Raw genomic sequence first — 17,399 nt, 5'->3', positions numbered from 1 at the left:
TTCTCCCTCATATGTGAGATGCAGTACGCAACCAGGCAAAGAAAATGTGTGAAATGCAAAGACGCTTAGAGAACCTATATAATCCTTGACAGGCACACAGAGTGCTTAAGCCAAAAGGCCCTCAGAGAGAGCAGCCATTACTAAAAAGATAAGGAAGTGATTATGAAAAAAGCTAGAAGGCTCGAGGGCATCAAGTTAAACGGTCATAAAATCCATATTTTCAGATCTGTCTTGGCAGATGCTCCGACAACTACACATCTTACAGCTGACAAACTTAAGAAACATAATATTAGGTTCCGTTGGGTTTTTCCTCTGAGCATTCAACCTTTGCACAATGGCAAATCATCAACACTTTGCAGTTCAGCAGATCTGTCCTACAGTAGATTTCCCTCCCAGACAGGATCAAAGCATGCGTCTGTCTCAACCCTCCTCAGCTGCCTCAACGGGAAGACTGACAATCCAACAGAAGATACAAAAGAAAGTCAAAGCAGGAAGCAATCCATGAAAGCGCAAGTGTTACTTGATTTAAAAAATAACATGTAAGGCCTCAGTCATTAAGGAGAACAAAGCAAAAAAAAGGAGTAACTTTTCACCTTGGCAAATCCATGTTGCATTGGAGAGACAGATAAATTTAAAATGTGGGGACAGATTTATAGTTGGGGTAGTATTTGTGTTCTACATGTGCAAAATAATAAACTAATTTGTACCCCTCTCCAGGATCCAATTTACTCATTTTATTTGCCTTGCTCTCCATAATGTTTAGCATTTTGCATAACATTATTGGAATTAGTTGTCATTGTAATACCCCATTGTTGTTTTACCTCACCTTAAGATATATACTTATTATAGGGACACTTAGTGTGTCCTCAGCCATATATTAAGAAGGCATTTCATATCCATGATACTTTCTTTTACTGCTCTAAAATTTGGTTTAGACTTAATCCAGTTACTTGCATTCTTTGGCTACTAATACCTTATAGTATTTGATACATTCTCCTTTATTTGATCTCCTGCCTGATAGATTTCTGCCAGTTAATTGAATTAATATAATTTTGTATGCCATTATAATGAACCACATTTCATAGTGAATGCTAAGTCCACCAAGATACTACAAGTGTAAAGTTTCTCCTCTAGCCCCTCCTGGGCTGGAGATTCCTCATGTTTCCTTTGGTTTATACAGTTATGTATGTTTGTAATATTTGACTTCCTTTCCCTTTGTTTTCCACCTCCTCTATCTCTTTTCCATCTTTTCTTCTTCCCTTCTATCTTTGTCTCTTTCCCAAGATCCTTGGACTTTATGAACTAGTATGGAGAAGCAAGAAACCTGATCCTCTACAGAATCTACAGCAAAGAACACTCCCGTGTTTTTCTTCTTCATGATGACCTCTACTATACATAAGTTACATTTTTTCTGTCCTAATGTTAAAGGTCTCACAGTCGTCTGTTTATCCTGATCCGATTTGGGACCCCTAGGTCTTGCTGAAGCAGGGGTATGACAGAAACTGGAGGCCTCAATAAAACCTCTGATCATTTGGAATGCACTGAGTAGCACTTGCAGAAATGGAGTTTAGGATCGGAATCTGGACTGGAATCCGCTGTAGCAACACTCACAAACTGTTTGAAGGAGCTCAACCTCGGCACCTGTAACCAGGCACATGGAAACGGAACCCATTACTAAGAACTCAGAACAGAATGAGCTGGAACTAGAGACAATATCTTAAAACTCAGAACTGTGATTAAGAATGGAGGACTCAAGACTGTGAGAGAGCCAAAGACCTGGAACCAACACACAAAAACATATAAATGGAACTGAGCCCTAGAGATTCAGACCCAGCACCAGCCACTAACATTCTGTACTGTTGGGGATTTCCCTTTCACTTTCATGTCTGGCACCAGGTATGTCAACTTTCAGCCAGAACACTTAAGGAAGTCCAGTCTTTATTCCTCTGTAGCTCCTCTCACCGCCCCACTGACATTATGTGAAGGCAAAGACCCCCCAGGCGGGATTGATCTACAGTTGCTTGATCTTCCACTCAATGCACTCTTGAGACCTGACTCACTTGGCTATTTCCTGCTAACCTTCTGTGACCAGTGAACTTTTTGCATTTGTCTGTTTTGTGTCTTATGGACCCCGCAGAACTTTTTGGTGTCATGGGCAGCATGGCGGTTTAGTGGCTTCTGCCTCACAACACTGGGTTCATTATTTCAATTCCCGACCATGGCCTCCAAAGGATTCCCTACTAATACATGCCCAACTCATGTACGATGGACAAGTAATCTCTGTTTCTGCATTTTTGGATAGTGGTGCCGCTGGAAACTTTTTAGACTTGACTCTTGACCGGTCCCTGGGTTTCTCAACTGTTCTTCTAGAAACTGTTATCGCTGTGCATGGGCTAGATGGGAATCACCTGAACAGAGGTGAGATCCATCAACGCTCACCTCTTCTACAGCTGAAGATTGGTGCCCTTCACTCAGAGACTATCTCTCTGTACTTAATTCATTGTCCTTCGGTACCTCTTATCCTGGGTTATCCTTGGCTGGCCCTCCATAATCCCAGTATCGATTGGACTAAAGGTGAGTTGACCAAGTGGAGCTCTCTCTGCTTCTCCTCTTTCTTTGCCGCTCAGGGTTACTCATACCTGCCCAGAGCAACAACCCTTTCCTTTTTTCATGACGTTTTTCCAAGAAGGAAGCAGATATTCTCCCTCCTCACCGGAATTGTGCTATCCATCTTGTCCCAGGTTCCAAATTACCCAAGGGAAGATTATACGACCTGTCTATTCCGGAGACGCTAGCAATGGAATCATATGTAGAGGAGAATCTGCAGAAAGGCTTTATTATAGGCCTTCCAAGTCACCTGCAGGAGCAGGCTTCTTCTTTGTGGCCAAGAAGGACGGCAGCCTGAGGCCCTGTATTGACTACCAAGGATTGAATAAGATAACTATAAAAAATACATACCCTTTGCCACTTATTTCGGTCATCTTTGACCAGCTTAAGGGAGCTAGGATCTGCTCGAAGATTGATTTTCGAGGAGCATTCAACCTGATTCGTATCCGTAAAGGCGACGAATGGAAAACGGCCTTCAATACCCAAACAGGTCACTACGAATAGCTCGTCATGCCTTTCGGCCTCAGTAACGCTCCAGCCATCTTTCAAGACCTAATTAATGATGTTCTTCATGAATTCCTAGGCTCCTTTGTAGTCGTCTACTTAGATGACATCCTGATCTACTCCCATTCACTTAGACAACATTGTGAACATGTACAACAGGTTCTTCGGGAAACTCCGCCATCACCACCTCTACGCTAAGTTAGAAAAATGCGAGTTTGAAGTTTCCACAGTCACATTTTTGGGGTATGACATTTCCACGGAAGGGTTCGCCATGGACCCCGAGAAAGTACAGGCCATTCTCGACTGGGTGCGACCCTCAAATCTCAAAGCAATATAAAGGTTCCTGGGCTTCGCTAACTATTATAGAAAATTTATCGGTTCCTTTTCTACTCTCGTTGCTCCTATCACAGCCTTGACCCGCAAGGGAGCTGGCACGAAAATTTGGTCTCCAATCGCTATCTCTGCCTTTGAAGCCTTGAAACGGGCCTTTGTGTCAGCACCTGTTCTGAGACATCCAAATCCAGACCTTCCATTCATCATCAAAGTGGATGCCTCTGATGTAGGTGTGGGAGCAGTGCTATCCCAAAAAGACTTGGAAGACCATCGCCTTCACCCCTGTGCCTACTTATCTTGAAGATTTTCTTCTGCTGAGGGACATTACGATGTTGGCAATCGGGAGTTGTTGGCCGTCAAGTGGGCATTGGAAGAATGGCGCCACTGGCTTGAAGGTGCAAAACATGTAATCACAGTATACACCGACCACAAGAACTTGTTCTACATAGAGTCAGCTAAAAGGTTAAATTCTAGGCAAGCGCAGTGGTCCCTCTTCTTCTCCCGTTTTCGCTTCATCATCACCAACCGGCCTGGCTCAAAGAACCTCAGAGCTGATGCTTTGTCTCACAGTTTTATCTCTTCTCAAACTCCAGTCTCTGAACCCTGTTCCATTGTTCCAGCTTCTTCTGTTTTGATTGCCTTCACGCAGGAACTAGGTAAAACCCTTCAACAATTCCAACCACAGGCACCTCCTGAAACTGCAGCAGACAAACTCTTTGAGAGGACTGACTTCCTGAGATGCACAGGCACAGAGTGCCATGACAACAAGACTTCTGGACATCCCGGTGTTGCAAAAACCATCAAAATCATTTCCCGTAATGTCTGGTGGCCATCATTATCTGTGGATGTTAGAGAATATGTATCGTCCTGTGATCTGTGTTCCAAGAATAAGATTTCTCGAAATTCCCCTTCTGGGTTACTACTGCCGTCACCAGCCCTGGTCAGACCTTGGACCCACTTGTCCATGATATAACACGAGGAGAGCCATTGACCTGATTCATATTTTGAACACTAGGAAGGTTCCAGCTATTATCCTGTCCCTTGATGCTGAGAAGGCCTTCAACAGGATCTCATGGCAGTAAATGCTGCAGTCTCTCCAGCCGTTTGGCCTGTCGGGGGCCTTTCTCACCGGTGTCAAAGCTCTTCACTCTTGCTCTTCCACCAGGGTTCTTGTCAGAGGCTTTCCCTTAGACTCAATTCAGAACTGTACCAGGCAGGGGGGTCCCTTATCCCCCCAAATATTTAGTTTGGTGATCAAACTCCTTGCGGCGGCTATCCATTCCTTTTCTGATGTTAGGGGTGTGGAGGTGGGCTTCGTGGAAATTAAGATCTGCTGATAATGTGCTTTTGACTCTCCAACACCCCAATATATCATTCCCTAACCTTTTCAAAGTTATGGGTCGATATGGAGCCATATTGGGTTATAAGATTAATGTTTCTAAATCGGAGGCGATGCTCCTGAATGTCCCTGCACACCAAAACTTTACAGGCCCCACAAAATACTTGGGGGCCTACATCACACATTTTTATTATGCCTTGTATTCTGAACACTTCCCACATCTTGCGTCAACAAAGACCTCCTTTCCTGGAGACCTCTATTGATCTTGTGGCTTGGCAGAATCATTGCATTCAAAATTAATATCCTACACAAACTCCTCTTTTCCAAATTCATTTGGAACAAAAACCCCCTGAGGACCCGCCTTGCCTTACTCGAAAAACCAGCACCACAAGGAGGCAGAGGCTTCCCTGATGTTAAGCTCTACTGCTGAGCGGCTCACCTCAGACAGATTTTTGCCACTTTGCCTCCCCCCTCTACTCTTTCCTGGCTTGACAGTGAGGCTGCCTGTCTTAGACTTGGCTTACTGTCTACTCTGTGGGGCCAAAGATTGTCTGTCGTTAATTTACTCCCCACTCTTTGATTCTCAGCCATGATTTGGGATAGATTTGACTCAAGTCACTTTCTGCTCCCCGACCTTCCCAATCCTCCGGTTGTGGGAAACGAATGACTGTCATTCTGCAGTGCTGAGATACAGAACAGGAAATACAGTTCTGATTCTCAGCCCTGGAGGACAGTAGTCATTTGTTTTGTATTTGACTGCACCATCAGTGGCTCCTGGCTCACTTTTGAATCCTAATGTGCCAAACACCCTGATCTCTCTGTAAAGTTTTTTTTAATTATGTCCAACTTAGGCATTTTTTGGGCTTATTTCCATTGAACTGGCTAACTGATTTTGAGATCTACTATTTCAACTCCCTGCTTAGAGGATGGACGATCTCCTTAATTTATAGTATCCTTTTGGACTACACCCTAGACAAGTGAGCATGGGAAAAGGACCTCACAAATTCCCCCCCAACCCCCCCCCCCCAAGGATTTTTGGAAATTAATTCGGGAGAGGATTGCACCCAGTTGCATCTCGACCCTGATAAAAGAAAATGCCTACAAAGTATATTATCACTGGCATTACACTGATAGGCTCATGACTATGTTCCCCTCTACCATACCACTTTTTTGGTGGAATTGTTCCAAGGTTTAAAAATTTTGGGATATGGTTCGGGACTTCCTTTAAACACAACTGACTTTCAACATCCTGGCAGCAGTCAAGTGTCTCATAGACAGAACTTGAATACAAGTTGATGCTTCCCGCGTTTCTGCTCTTAAAGCCTTCATTTGGTTTATCACACGCATAGAAAAAATTACCTATTACCTCCAAGATAAAGACAATATGGGCTCTGTGGCTCTTCTCCCAAGACTCCTCAACTTGTCCCCGTGCCCTGAATTGAGCTTGGGCCCTTGTCTCTTCTACCTTAGATATCTCCCCACCTTCTCTGTCTCTTTGTCCTTGATTGTTTACTAAGCTTTTCATACTCTTAATTCTTTACTTCCTGTGTTTTGTTCTGGAACACCTCTAGGCGATGTGATGACAACCTTCTATCACCCCCTCTTTCCCTCCTCTACCTCCCTATTTACCGTATTTTGTTAATTTCTATATATGCTACTTGACATTATTGTTATATTGCAAAACAAAGAACAATTTGGCCTCTTGGAGTAAATTTATCAAGCTGCGGGTTTGAATAAGTGGAGTTGACTATAGCAACCAATCAGATTCTAGCTGTCATTTTGTAGAATATACTAAATAAATGATAACTAGAATCTGATTGGTTGCTATGGGCAATATCTCCACTTTTTGAAACCCACTGCTTGATAAATTTACCCCTTGGTTTTGTCTTTTGCTCTCTCATGATGTGATTGTATTCTGTTTGCTTGAGTACAATCCTGAAACGGGCCATTAGGGCACCATGTCCCAATCAGTATACAAGTAATTAAAGGAGATAAGGGCAGTCTTGAACAAGCTATTGCATGATGTAATGAAATTGTCTTTTTGTAATTTTCAATGTGGTAATAAGCCAGGCAAATTCTTTGCTAGAGCCCTTAGTCTTAAAATATATACATGCAAAAATACAGAAATGGAAGTTGCTAAAACAATTTAATGGTTCACAGCAGGTGCTTGAAAGGACAGGGTATCGAGAAAGGAAAAAAATAGACAAAAATCTCCCAACACACTGCTATGAACTAGTAAAAGAGCTGCTAATCTACTTGTCCATAAAAATGCAGAAAGCTCAGTTACACACATTTGCAAATGCATCATAAGCCACCTGCCACTTCACGGCGCTTCTCCTAATAGGATGTTCCTAACTCTATATACTGGGTCACACATTCCTGTGTTTTTAAATTGAGAGCAAACTTACCAAGAGGTATCCCAGCATTCTCCTAATAGCAATAGTGGACCAGCACTCCCCATCAGCTACTGATCCAAAAACATGCCTCTCAAACAACAATACAGAGATGGAAAATAAGCAATGTAAATGTTAACAGCAGGTGCTTGAAATGGTGGAATTATCCAAATACTGTAGGTAAAAAATAGAGAAAAATCCCCCAGCACACTGCTATAAACTAGTAAAAGAGCTGCTATTCTAATTGTACATAAAAATGCAGAATTCTCAGTTACACACATTTGAAAATGCATGATAAGCCGCCCCCCATGTCACAGATCCTGTCGGTGTCTCGGGTCCTCCATGGGGTGCTGTAACAGTTGGGGCACTTGATCTTGCGATCTGCTGTCTTGACTTCCCCTATTTGCTCACCCAGGAGCCCAGTTCTATTCTGATTTACTGTCAGGTCTTGACTGAAGTCACCCATTTGTGTTTTCTAGCGTTTGCATTATCTAACGTGTTCATCATTTACTGCAACCTGTCTCTTGTCACCTGTCGATTGTTTGGGAATTTTGTTATTTTGATTGCCTCAAACTCGCTGCATATGTATAAAGTTTCTTACCTCGCCAATAACCATGTTTATAATTGTGACTGGATCACTTATAAATAACTTATTGTAATAATATATTTCAATTATTAGCAGAGTATACCAATTTATATTGTTGCAAATGTGCTGATTCTTGATACAGTGTATTGAAAATGTACTTATTTTATTATATCGTGTGGCACTTTGTATAGGAATTGCCTTAATTTGTAAGGTATTGATTTGTAACTTCTGAGACAGGATGTCATGATTGGATTTGTATAACTTTTCTAAAGAAAGTCCCTCATGTTAATAAGACCTTTTCATCTCATTGGCCAACACATTTGTTCAACCTGTATACACATCAGGGGAGGGCGCTGCCTCTCTGTCTGTGTGGCTTGTATCATGCATCTCAGATCCTGTATGAATAATGCACACAGAAGGTTTTAGGATATCATAGATAAGTGTAAATTTTGTTAAGTATAAATAGCATTTAGATCCAAGTCTGGGGAAACCTATTGCATCCTGATACTAAGAATAACTCAGACTTCTTGGGACCAGAAAAGAGTTCAGGGGGTTGGCTTACCCCCTGTTAGACTGTGTCCAAAACTGTATAAAACAGCACTGGTTTGTACTGAACTATATCATTACTGTTCCATCTGACTTTCTGATTATTGGTACCTTCAACCAGTGTGAACTCTCCGTATCAGGACACTTGAGCAAATAAACATAACTTGCTTCAAGATCCTGCTTTGACAACTTCTTCCCTGCTGTAATTTTCCTGTGACCTACAGATTAGTCCAAAATCTAATCAGTTCCCGGCTGTTTTGAAGTTTGGACCCAGCTTTCCAGTACCACCGCTCTGCCTGCTACCCAGCAGCTATAGCCAGTGTGATAGGCCAGGGGGCATCCATCCACAGCAACCCTCATCTATAGGAAGAGGTCAGGGGTACCAGCCCAGGTGCACCAGTAAGGGGGTACACTAGCAGCGACAGTTACCCAGAAAGAACGCGGTTCTGAATGCTGTGAAGGAGTCCAGTGGTGACGGACACTTAAGCCCCTCCTACTGCGGTTAAAGGGAGCATTTGGAATAAAGAAAGGGATTGGTGGCAAAGTAAGCCCAACCAGTTTTCAGCAACAACAGACTGGGTGGCATAGGCGGTCCATCCTGTCACAATAATCATCTAACCTACAAAGTATGTAAAAGTCATATTGATATATGTTTGTAAGCACAATTAAAAAATATTTTATTCATATGTCTACTTAAAAATTCCTCAAAGTCTATAGCTAAATTGTGTTTAATCCTATGTTTTGAGCAAAAAAAAAATGCAAATTTGTTTCTGATTTTCCTGGATGAAAAGATTCATATAAATGCAAATCATTATTTTGGAGCGTTGACTGCTGATAACAAGCAGCAGAGAAGTTCCTTTTGAATGCTTTAAAAGACCCATAATTATAACAGCTTCTGATGTTCTACCAAAGCATTTCACAATGCATATACTCCAGCTCTCAACTTAAAATTATTATAAACTTACAGAATTCAGAGCAGCATTAAAATGTGCTTCAAATTGGTCCCTGTCAAAAGAAACTGATTGCTGGCAGAAACATAGGACAGTGCTTTCTTTGTTCATTTCTGAATTCCAAATTAACCAAGACCCAGATGATAAAAAGCACTGAAAAAGGATTTATTCTAAGTTACAGCTACAAATTATTTAATAATATTCATTATTTTACAAAATAAACCCTTTACAAATGGTGCCCTTTTATGTGGAAGCTAATTCCCGAATGCTTGTAATTAAACAAAATTAACATCTAGTTATATAGACATACCTTAGGTCATGTAAAAGTCAATGCATTCATTATTAAATTTTAATTATTACTATGTTAACCTTTTTGTTTTCCTTTTTAATTTTTTCTATTATCATTCAGTGTTGTAGCATATTGTCTAGGATGAAAACATAATATGGCTACCCCTATCCACCCCCCATTCATCCACATCTCTTCTACTCTCCCCCAAGCAAAAAAATGACCTATTACCACCGATAAATCCCGCATTTCATCCTTTCATAAATATGCCCCTATGGTATGTTATCAGAATATAGCATTTGATCCAGGTCCACTGATTTCAGGTTAAATGACCAATGATAATTTGTATAATACAATCAAAATACATTTTACAGACTTGCCCAGTTGGCTCTCTGCCGGGCTCTCCCTTCTTCTGCTCACTGTCTTCTCTTCAGATCACACACTAGGTGGCATTCACAGATCCACTGACTCAGTGCCGCACTACAGGGACAGGTTAAAGACAAGCTCTCTCTCTCTCTGGCGTATACTAGTACATATGGCACCTCATTAAAATTAGCACAAGCTAAAATGTGCAATATTGAACCTTGGCAAAACCATATTACACTGTAGGGTAGGAGCAGTCTTAAAATGTAAAGACAAATTTAGATTATGGAAGGATGTGAGTCCTAGCTCAATTCTAAATCGTAGTAATCATTTAATGTTTGACTGAACACCACTAAATTACTCTATTTGATGTTATAGCAGTATTAATGCTTTGCATTCTATCAAATACATATATTTTACTATGCACTCACTGTGTGTGTGTGTATATGTGTATATATGTGTGTATATATATATATATATATATATATATATATATATATATATATATATATATATATATACATACCATAAAACACTATTAAAGAAAATTAAATAAATGAAGCATTGTACTGTTCCATGTGCAAATACTAGCTTTTGCCTTGGCTGTCACCTTACCTAGCACTGAATAACCCCTTTAAAGTAGGTGTCAGAATAAACACAGGAACATGCTTACCAGTATAGTAATTTGTGTACATTGTAGAATGTGAACTTCAGATTGTTTACCTTGTTTACCTTGTTCCGCCAGCCCTGTTTGTGCCTGTACAGCTTACTTTTTGGAGAATGGCATCAAGGGGTTTGCTAAGTTGGTATTCAGCTCATTGTTAAGGGAGTATACTGTAATGTGCCTACTTACTGTGCTTGTGTTCGTTTCGCAAATAACTGTTTGTATGTTTTTCCTATTTGTATTACAGGTTGCCAGACTTTAACCCAATGGAATTAGTGCATGAAATATCATATTCGGAAGGTGGCTATAGCAAAGAGCAATGAAGAGCTGGTGGCAGGGGATCAAAACCTTTTGGTACAACCACTTAATAAAAAAATGAAATAATTTGATAAACCACCTGTTCTGCCTATTGTCATGGTTTGGACACAGTAATATGACCATTGTATTTCCCTGATAAATAAAATAAAAGTGAACATTAGAAAATTCAGTTCTTATACAAGGTTTACTACTCCTCTGTTAATTAATTGTTAAGTTTACAAGAGCCAACATTGTCACCTGTGCACAACACTGAGGATGTTGCCTTGTAATTATTGTAATTTGTGTTAACTTTTGACACACGTGTATACATCAATCCATCCATCCCAAATCAACATTCACCACATCACCCCAATGTCATGACACAATTCACTTTAATCTCTGCATACCCTTCTATATCACAATATCTCCTGAAAACTGTATTACATGGATGAATAAAGAGAGAGCCAATTAATCTTATGCTACCACAGATTGCCTGTGGGTGAATCATTCACATTCAAATAGAGTCAAATAAATAAAATTGCATTTATCTAGTATTTATGTATCTATTTGGGATTAGGAATACATTTTCTATTTATGTCTTTATTAATGGGGTTTTCCAATTAATCTTAATTTACAATTCACAGCGCAGCCTGTGAATCTTAATACCGTTGCTGTACTAAAGCCAATCATTGTTCTGGCATCACATTTGAGCGTCACCTTGCTTCTCTGTAGATGGGGTTGAGGGTTGATTTTGACTGGCTAAAGTCAGTCACATTATTATTATTATTATCGTTTATTTGTAAGGCGACACACGGTTTCCGCAGCGCCGTACATGGTACAAACAGTAGACTATACAGGGTAAGACAGTACAGAACAATAAACACAAAGTACCAGTACTTCAGAAACTCCAGGCAGGCAGATACAGTAGAGACGGAGTGGAAGAACAGATATGGAGACAGGAGGGAAGATGGGCTCTGCTCATACGAGCTTACATCCTAAGGGGTCACATGAGGTCAAACTGCAGTCAAATTACTACAAGAAAGAAAGAATATTGTATAAACCAGTGCACTGGCTGATGGCTCAAAGCACTGTGATTTTAGCTATGTGGTTTAACTTTATCATTGGTCACTCCTGACAAACTTAGTACAGCACAGTAGTTCCACGCATTATTTAAAGCTGTTTTTCAAATCTTTCGCATAGTGGCTGTCATCATTCATGTATTCACAGCATTGAGCCTGGCAGCAGGAATTTTAAATGACAAATGTATGTTTTTGTTTAGTCTGTATGTACATATCTCACACAGCAAAAACTTTAATGCACTCATCATCTCCCGCATTGACTATTGTAATTCCGTCCTTACTGGCCTTCCCAAAATCAGACTTAAGCCCCTACAGTCTATTTTGCAAGCAGCGGCTAGATTGATTTTCCTTGCAAACCGTTGTTCGTCTGCTGAGTCACTCTGTCAGTCTCTACATTGGCTGCCTGTATTTCAATGAATCCAATATAAAATTCTTCTACTAACATACAAGGCCATCAACAAAATTGCATACATTTTCTCACTTGTCTCAAAATATCTCCCAACTCGACACCTCCGTTCTGCCCAAGATCTACATCTCTCCTCCACTCTCATCACATCCTCCCATTCTCGGTTACAGGATTTTTTCGGGCTGCACCCACATTGTGGAATTCCCTCCCTCGCACAGTAAGACTTTCCTCTAGTCTTCAAACCTTCAAGCATTCCCTGAAAACCCACCTCTTCAGACAAGCTTATGATATTCCTCAACTAGCATCTTAATCTCCCTAGGTTACCCTATTACCACCATCTACACAGCTAACACATGACAACAACCCTTTATGTAAATTTTATAAAGATTAGTAATATTCATTGAAAAGGTTTGCAATATATTTATAGTCCCTCTGGATATTATTGTATGCTTTTATACCAGCTATGTGAATTTATACTAATCCATCTTTAAATAGTCTTTGAGTATTGGTTTGTATTAATAACTTCAGTCTTTACTTTAGATTACTTATTTGAGTTAAAATCTTTTCGTCTAAAGTAGTTTTGTGCTTATTATCTAGGGACTGGATAGAATTTAGAATATCTCCTACATCTATTTCTCTCTCTTTTTTGTGTGCTTTTTCTAATTATTTGTCCTTTGACCACACATTTTAGTATTTCCCATCTTACTAAGGCCAAATTATTTTCAGGTGGATTATCCCCTAAATATTCCTCAATTTTATATTGTTTGATGTATTTCCTTATCCTTTAATAAATGGTTATCTAATTTTCATTGCCATTCATATAGAGATTAGAAGATTTAGGGCCCGATTTATTGAGGCACCTAAAATGAACGTATTGAGCTTTATTTTAAATATCGGACACGTAAATCGGGCATTCACACATATATATTCAACTAGAATCAGATCTGGAGAAACGTCTCTTGTTGATTACGGATCTAGGTATGCTCTGCGTAAACGGCACTTGCTGTATTGAAACAGACACAATACACTGCAGGATACGTACAATACATATATGTGGAATATAAAGTCCCAGCAGAACAAACAGAAAAAAACACATATTCAATTATTGTCACCTGTTAATAATAAAGTCAACAATTCAAAAATACATTAAAAAAAACATTTTTCCCTTTTTTTTCCAATTAAATAAATTTATCAGCATAGTATTAATGTTTTCTGTAAAGAAAAAGCATTTTTATAGTTGCCCTTGATTTCAAACTCATGTTCTAGCATGTATACATACCCGTCATCACTATCACTTGAATTGGACTCTGCTGTGTGCGCTAGAGCTTGGCTTACCCTTACTGTTCTACGTGCATACGCCCTTTCCCCTTCCCATTCTGCTGTCAGAAGTGTCCTTTGCATTCGAAGATGAATATGATGTTCAGTGGCCTATAGTTCATTTAGGAGGCTTAGTGTCTGCATTACAGAATTGGGGTCATGAGTTCAATTCCCGACCATGGCCTTATCTGTGTGGCGTTTGTATGTTCTCCCCGTGTTTGCATAGGTTTCCTTTTGGGTTCCCGTTTTCCTCCCACACTCCAAAAACATACTAGTAGGTTAATTGGCTGCTATCAAATTGACCCTAGTCTCTCTCTCTCTGTCTGTGTGTATGTTAGGGAATTTAGACTGTAAACTTCAATGTGGCAGGGACTGATGTGAGTTCTCTGTACAGTGCTGCAGAATTAGTGGCGCTATATAAATAGATGATGATGTAGATGAAACATTCTTTTCTGAGAGCAACTCCGAGAATTGTGGTTATTCATTTATGATGTATGAAAGAGGAAATTAAATAGGTGTTTTTGTTACGAGTCGCGGCTCCCCGATAGGCCGCCGTGACTCACTTCCTGTGTCTTCAGACATCCCGGCCGTCTCCATGACGACCGGGACGTCACTTCCGCCCCCCACGTCCCGGTTGCCTGGGCAACAACCGGGACGCTAAGCCTCCTCTGCCGCAGCGCCCGGCCAGGCACATGCGCGCAGCAACGTGTAACTTTTCAACTTCCTTAATATTTCGTACTACAAGGTATTTATTATCCTTATTTTGTATATGCATTAGCGTGACTAGTGACCTTAGTGTGTGGCATCTAGTCAGTAGATACGTTTATATATATATATATATATAGGCATGGGGTAGGATGTTCAGGGTTTGGGCACATCACTATTCCTGGCTATTAGTGCAGTGGGAGGGGTCTCGCTGGCACTCTTCTCCTATTGGTTCCTCCCACTATTTAAGGCAGTGAGGACTGAGCCTCACTGCCAGTTATAGCTCCCAGTGTAGCTAGGCTCCTGTTCCTTGTTTCCCTGCTCCTGTGCTGTATTCTAGTTTGGTTTTCCCATGGGTCCTAGTGTCCTGCAGTTTTACGGGTATCACACATTTGCAGCAAAACAAATTGTACACAACTTAGAGACAAGCCAGGGGTCATACATTCTAGTTTTGGTTTTGGGTTCGGATTTGTTTCGCAAAACACCTGCCGAAAGGTTTTGGTTCGGATTTAAGGTTTTGGATTTGGATTTTTTTTTGAAAAAAGCATAAAAAGTTAAAAAATCAAGTTTTTGGGCTTTTTTTCACTCCTATGCTATTATTAACCTCAATAACATTCAATAACAAGCATTTCCACTAATTTACCGTGTATTCTGAACACCTCACAATATAGATATTAGTCCAAAACGTTGCAACGAGGTATCTTTCTGGACTGCGTAGTGGAGTGGTCCCCACAATATAATAAGAAAACCATCAACTGGTCTTAATCGCACCAAAAAATGTACCTGGACTGCGTAGAGGAGTGGGTCACCACAATATAAATTAAAAACCCTGAACTTGTATGATTCGCACCAATAATGTACCTGGACTGCGTAGAGGAGTGGGTCACCACAATATATATAATAGGAAAACCATCAACTGGTATGAATCGCACCGAATAATGTACCTGGACGGCGTAGAGGAGTGGGTCACCACAATATAAATTAAAAACCCTGAACTTGTATGATTCGCACCAATAATGTACCTGGACTGCGTAGAGGAGTGGGTCACCACAATATATATAATAAGAAAACCATCAACTGGTATGAATGACTGTAGAACTAGAAATTCAAACATACAAAGAAATGGACAAAGGCAGTTTGGTATCTGTCTGCATCAGATCCCCTCTCCACTAGGAGTAAAATAGAAAACTATTCAGCCGTTATATAATCTAGAATAGAAATAGAAATTGAGAAAGGCAATTTGGTATCTGTCTGCATCATAATCATCAACATCCTCCTCAGCGCCAGCTGCATCAATATCCTCCTCCCAGTGCACAACATTCACACCTTCATTAGCCAAATCTGTAACTGGACTGTGGGTGATCCTTCCAGCATATGCAGAGGGCGTGCTGCAAATGCTGGCTGGAGTCACCTCTTCCCGTACAGTGATGGGAAGGTCAGGGTTCACAACCAACAACACCCTTGGACTCGCCTTGGGGATTTGTGATGTCATCTGTTTAGAAGGCAGAGTTCTTTGCTGTTTTGTTGTTGTTGCTGACAGCATAACTCTCTTAAATTTTTTGTAGGGAGGGGGAGGAGGAGGGCTTAGATCCTTGGGTGAAGCTGGACCACTAGTCATGAACACGGGCCAGGGCCTAAGCCGTTCCTTGCCACTACGTGTCGTAAATGGCATATTGCCAACTTTACGTTTCTCCTCAGATGATTTTAAGTTTCTCTTTTTGCTATTTTTTGAGAACTTGGGCTTTTTGGATTTTATATGCCCTGTACTAGGAGATTGGGCATCGGGCTTGCCAGACGACGTTGATGGCATTTCATCGTCTATGTCATGACTAGTGGCAGCAGCTTCAGCATTAGGAGGAAGTGGGTCTTGATCTTTCCCTACTTTATCCTCCAAATTTTTGTTTTCCATTATATGTAGCACAAGAGAGCGTACCCCTAAGCCACACACACTCGGCAAAGCCTTTAAAAATTATATGCGGCACAGGAGAGTAGCACTGGACTTATACTGCTGAATCAGTGAACTTTGTAATAGCAGTACCACTGGACTTATACACTGCTGAATCAGTGAACTTTGTAATATCAGTACCACTGGACTTATACTGCTGAATCAGTGAACTTTGTAATAGCAGTACCACTGGACTTATACTGCTGAATCAGTGAACTTTGTAATAGCAGTACCACTGGACTTATACACTGCTGAATCAGTGAACTTTGTAATAGCAGTACCACTGGACTTATACACTGCTGAATCAGTGAACTTTGTAATCGCAGTACCACTGGACTTATACTGCTGAATCAGTGAACTTTGTAATATATCAGTACCACTGGACTTATACTGCTGAATCAGTGAACTTTGTAATATCAGTACCACTGGACTTATACTGCTGAATCAGTGAACTTTGTAATAGCAGTACCACTGGACTTATACACTGCTGAATCAGTGAACTTTGTAATAGCAGTACCACTGGACTTATACACTGCTGAATCAGTGAACTTTGTAATAGCAGTACCACTGGACTTATACACTGCTGAATCAGTGAACTTTGTAATAGCAGTACCACTGGACTTATACTGCTGAATCAGTGAACTTTGTAATATATCAGTACCACTGGACTTATACTGCTGAATCAGTGAACTTTGTAATAGCAGTACCACTGGACTTATACTGCTGAATCAGTGAACTTTGTAATAGCAGTACCACTGGACTTATACTGCTGAATCAGTGAACTTTGTAATAGCAGTACCACTGGACTTATACACTGCCGAATCAGTGAACTTTGTAATAGCAGTACCACTGGACTTATACACTGCTGAATCAGTGAACTTTGTAATAGCAGTACCACTGGACTTATACACTGCTGAATCAGTGAACTTTGTAATAGCAGTACCACTGGACTTATACACTGCTGAATCAGTGAACTTTGTAATAGCAGTACCACTGGACTTATACTGCTGAATCAGTGAACTTTGTAATAGCAGTACCACTGGACTTATACACTGCTGAATCAGTGAACTTTGTAATAG

General features: G+C 40.5%; 1 long non-coding RNA gene across 1 annotated transcript in view; it reads left to right on the top strand.

The window, feature by feature from the left end:
- The window catches only part of LOC142141350 (uncharacterized), a 42,224-nt gene extending 31,166 nt beyond the window's left edge, over positions 1 to 11,058 (top strand). The window contains exon 2 of the long non-coding RNA XR_012688652.1: positions 10,819 to 11,058. This is a non-coding gene — a long non-coding RNA (uncharacterized LOC142141350). The remainder of the gene's footprint in view (positions 1 to 10,818) is intronic.
- Positions 11,059 to 17,399: the final 6,341 nt, after the last annotated feature.

Source organism: Mixophyes fleayi, chromosome 2 (genome assembly GCF_038048845.1).
Source record: "Mixophyes fleayi isolate aMixFle1 chromosome 2, aMixFle1.hap1, whole genome shotgun sequence".
Lineage (NCBI taxonomy): Eukaryota > Metazoa > Chordata > Amphibia > Anura > Limnodynastidae > Mixophyes > Mixophyes fleayi.
Note: the sequence above shows the minus strand (reverse complement) of the source record. Positions and strands in the feature narration are given on the sequence as shown.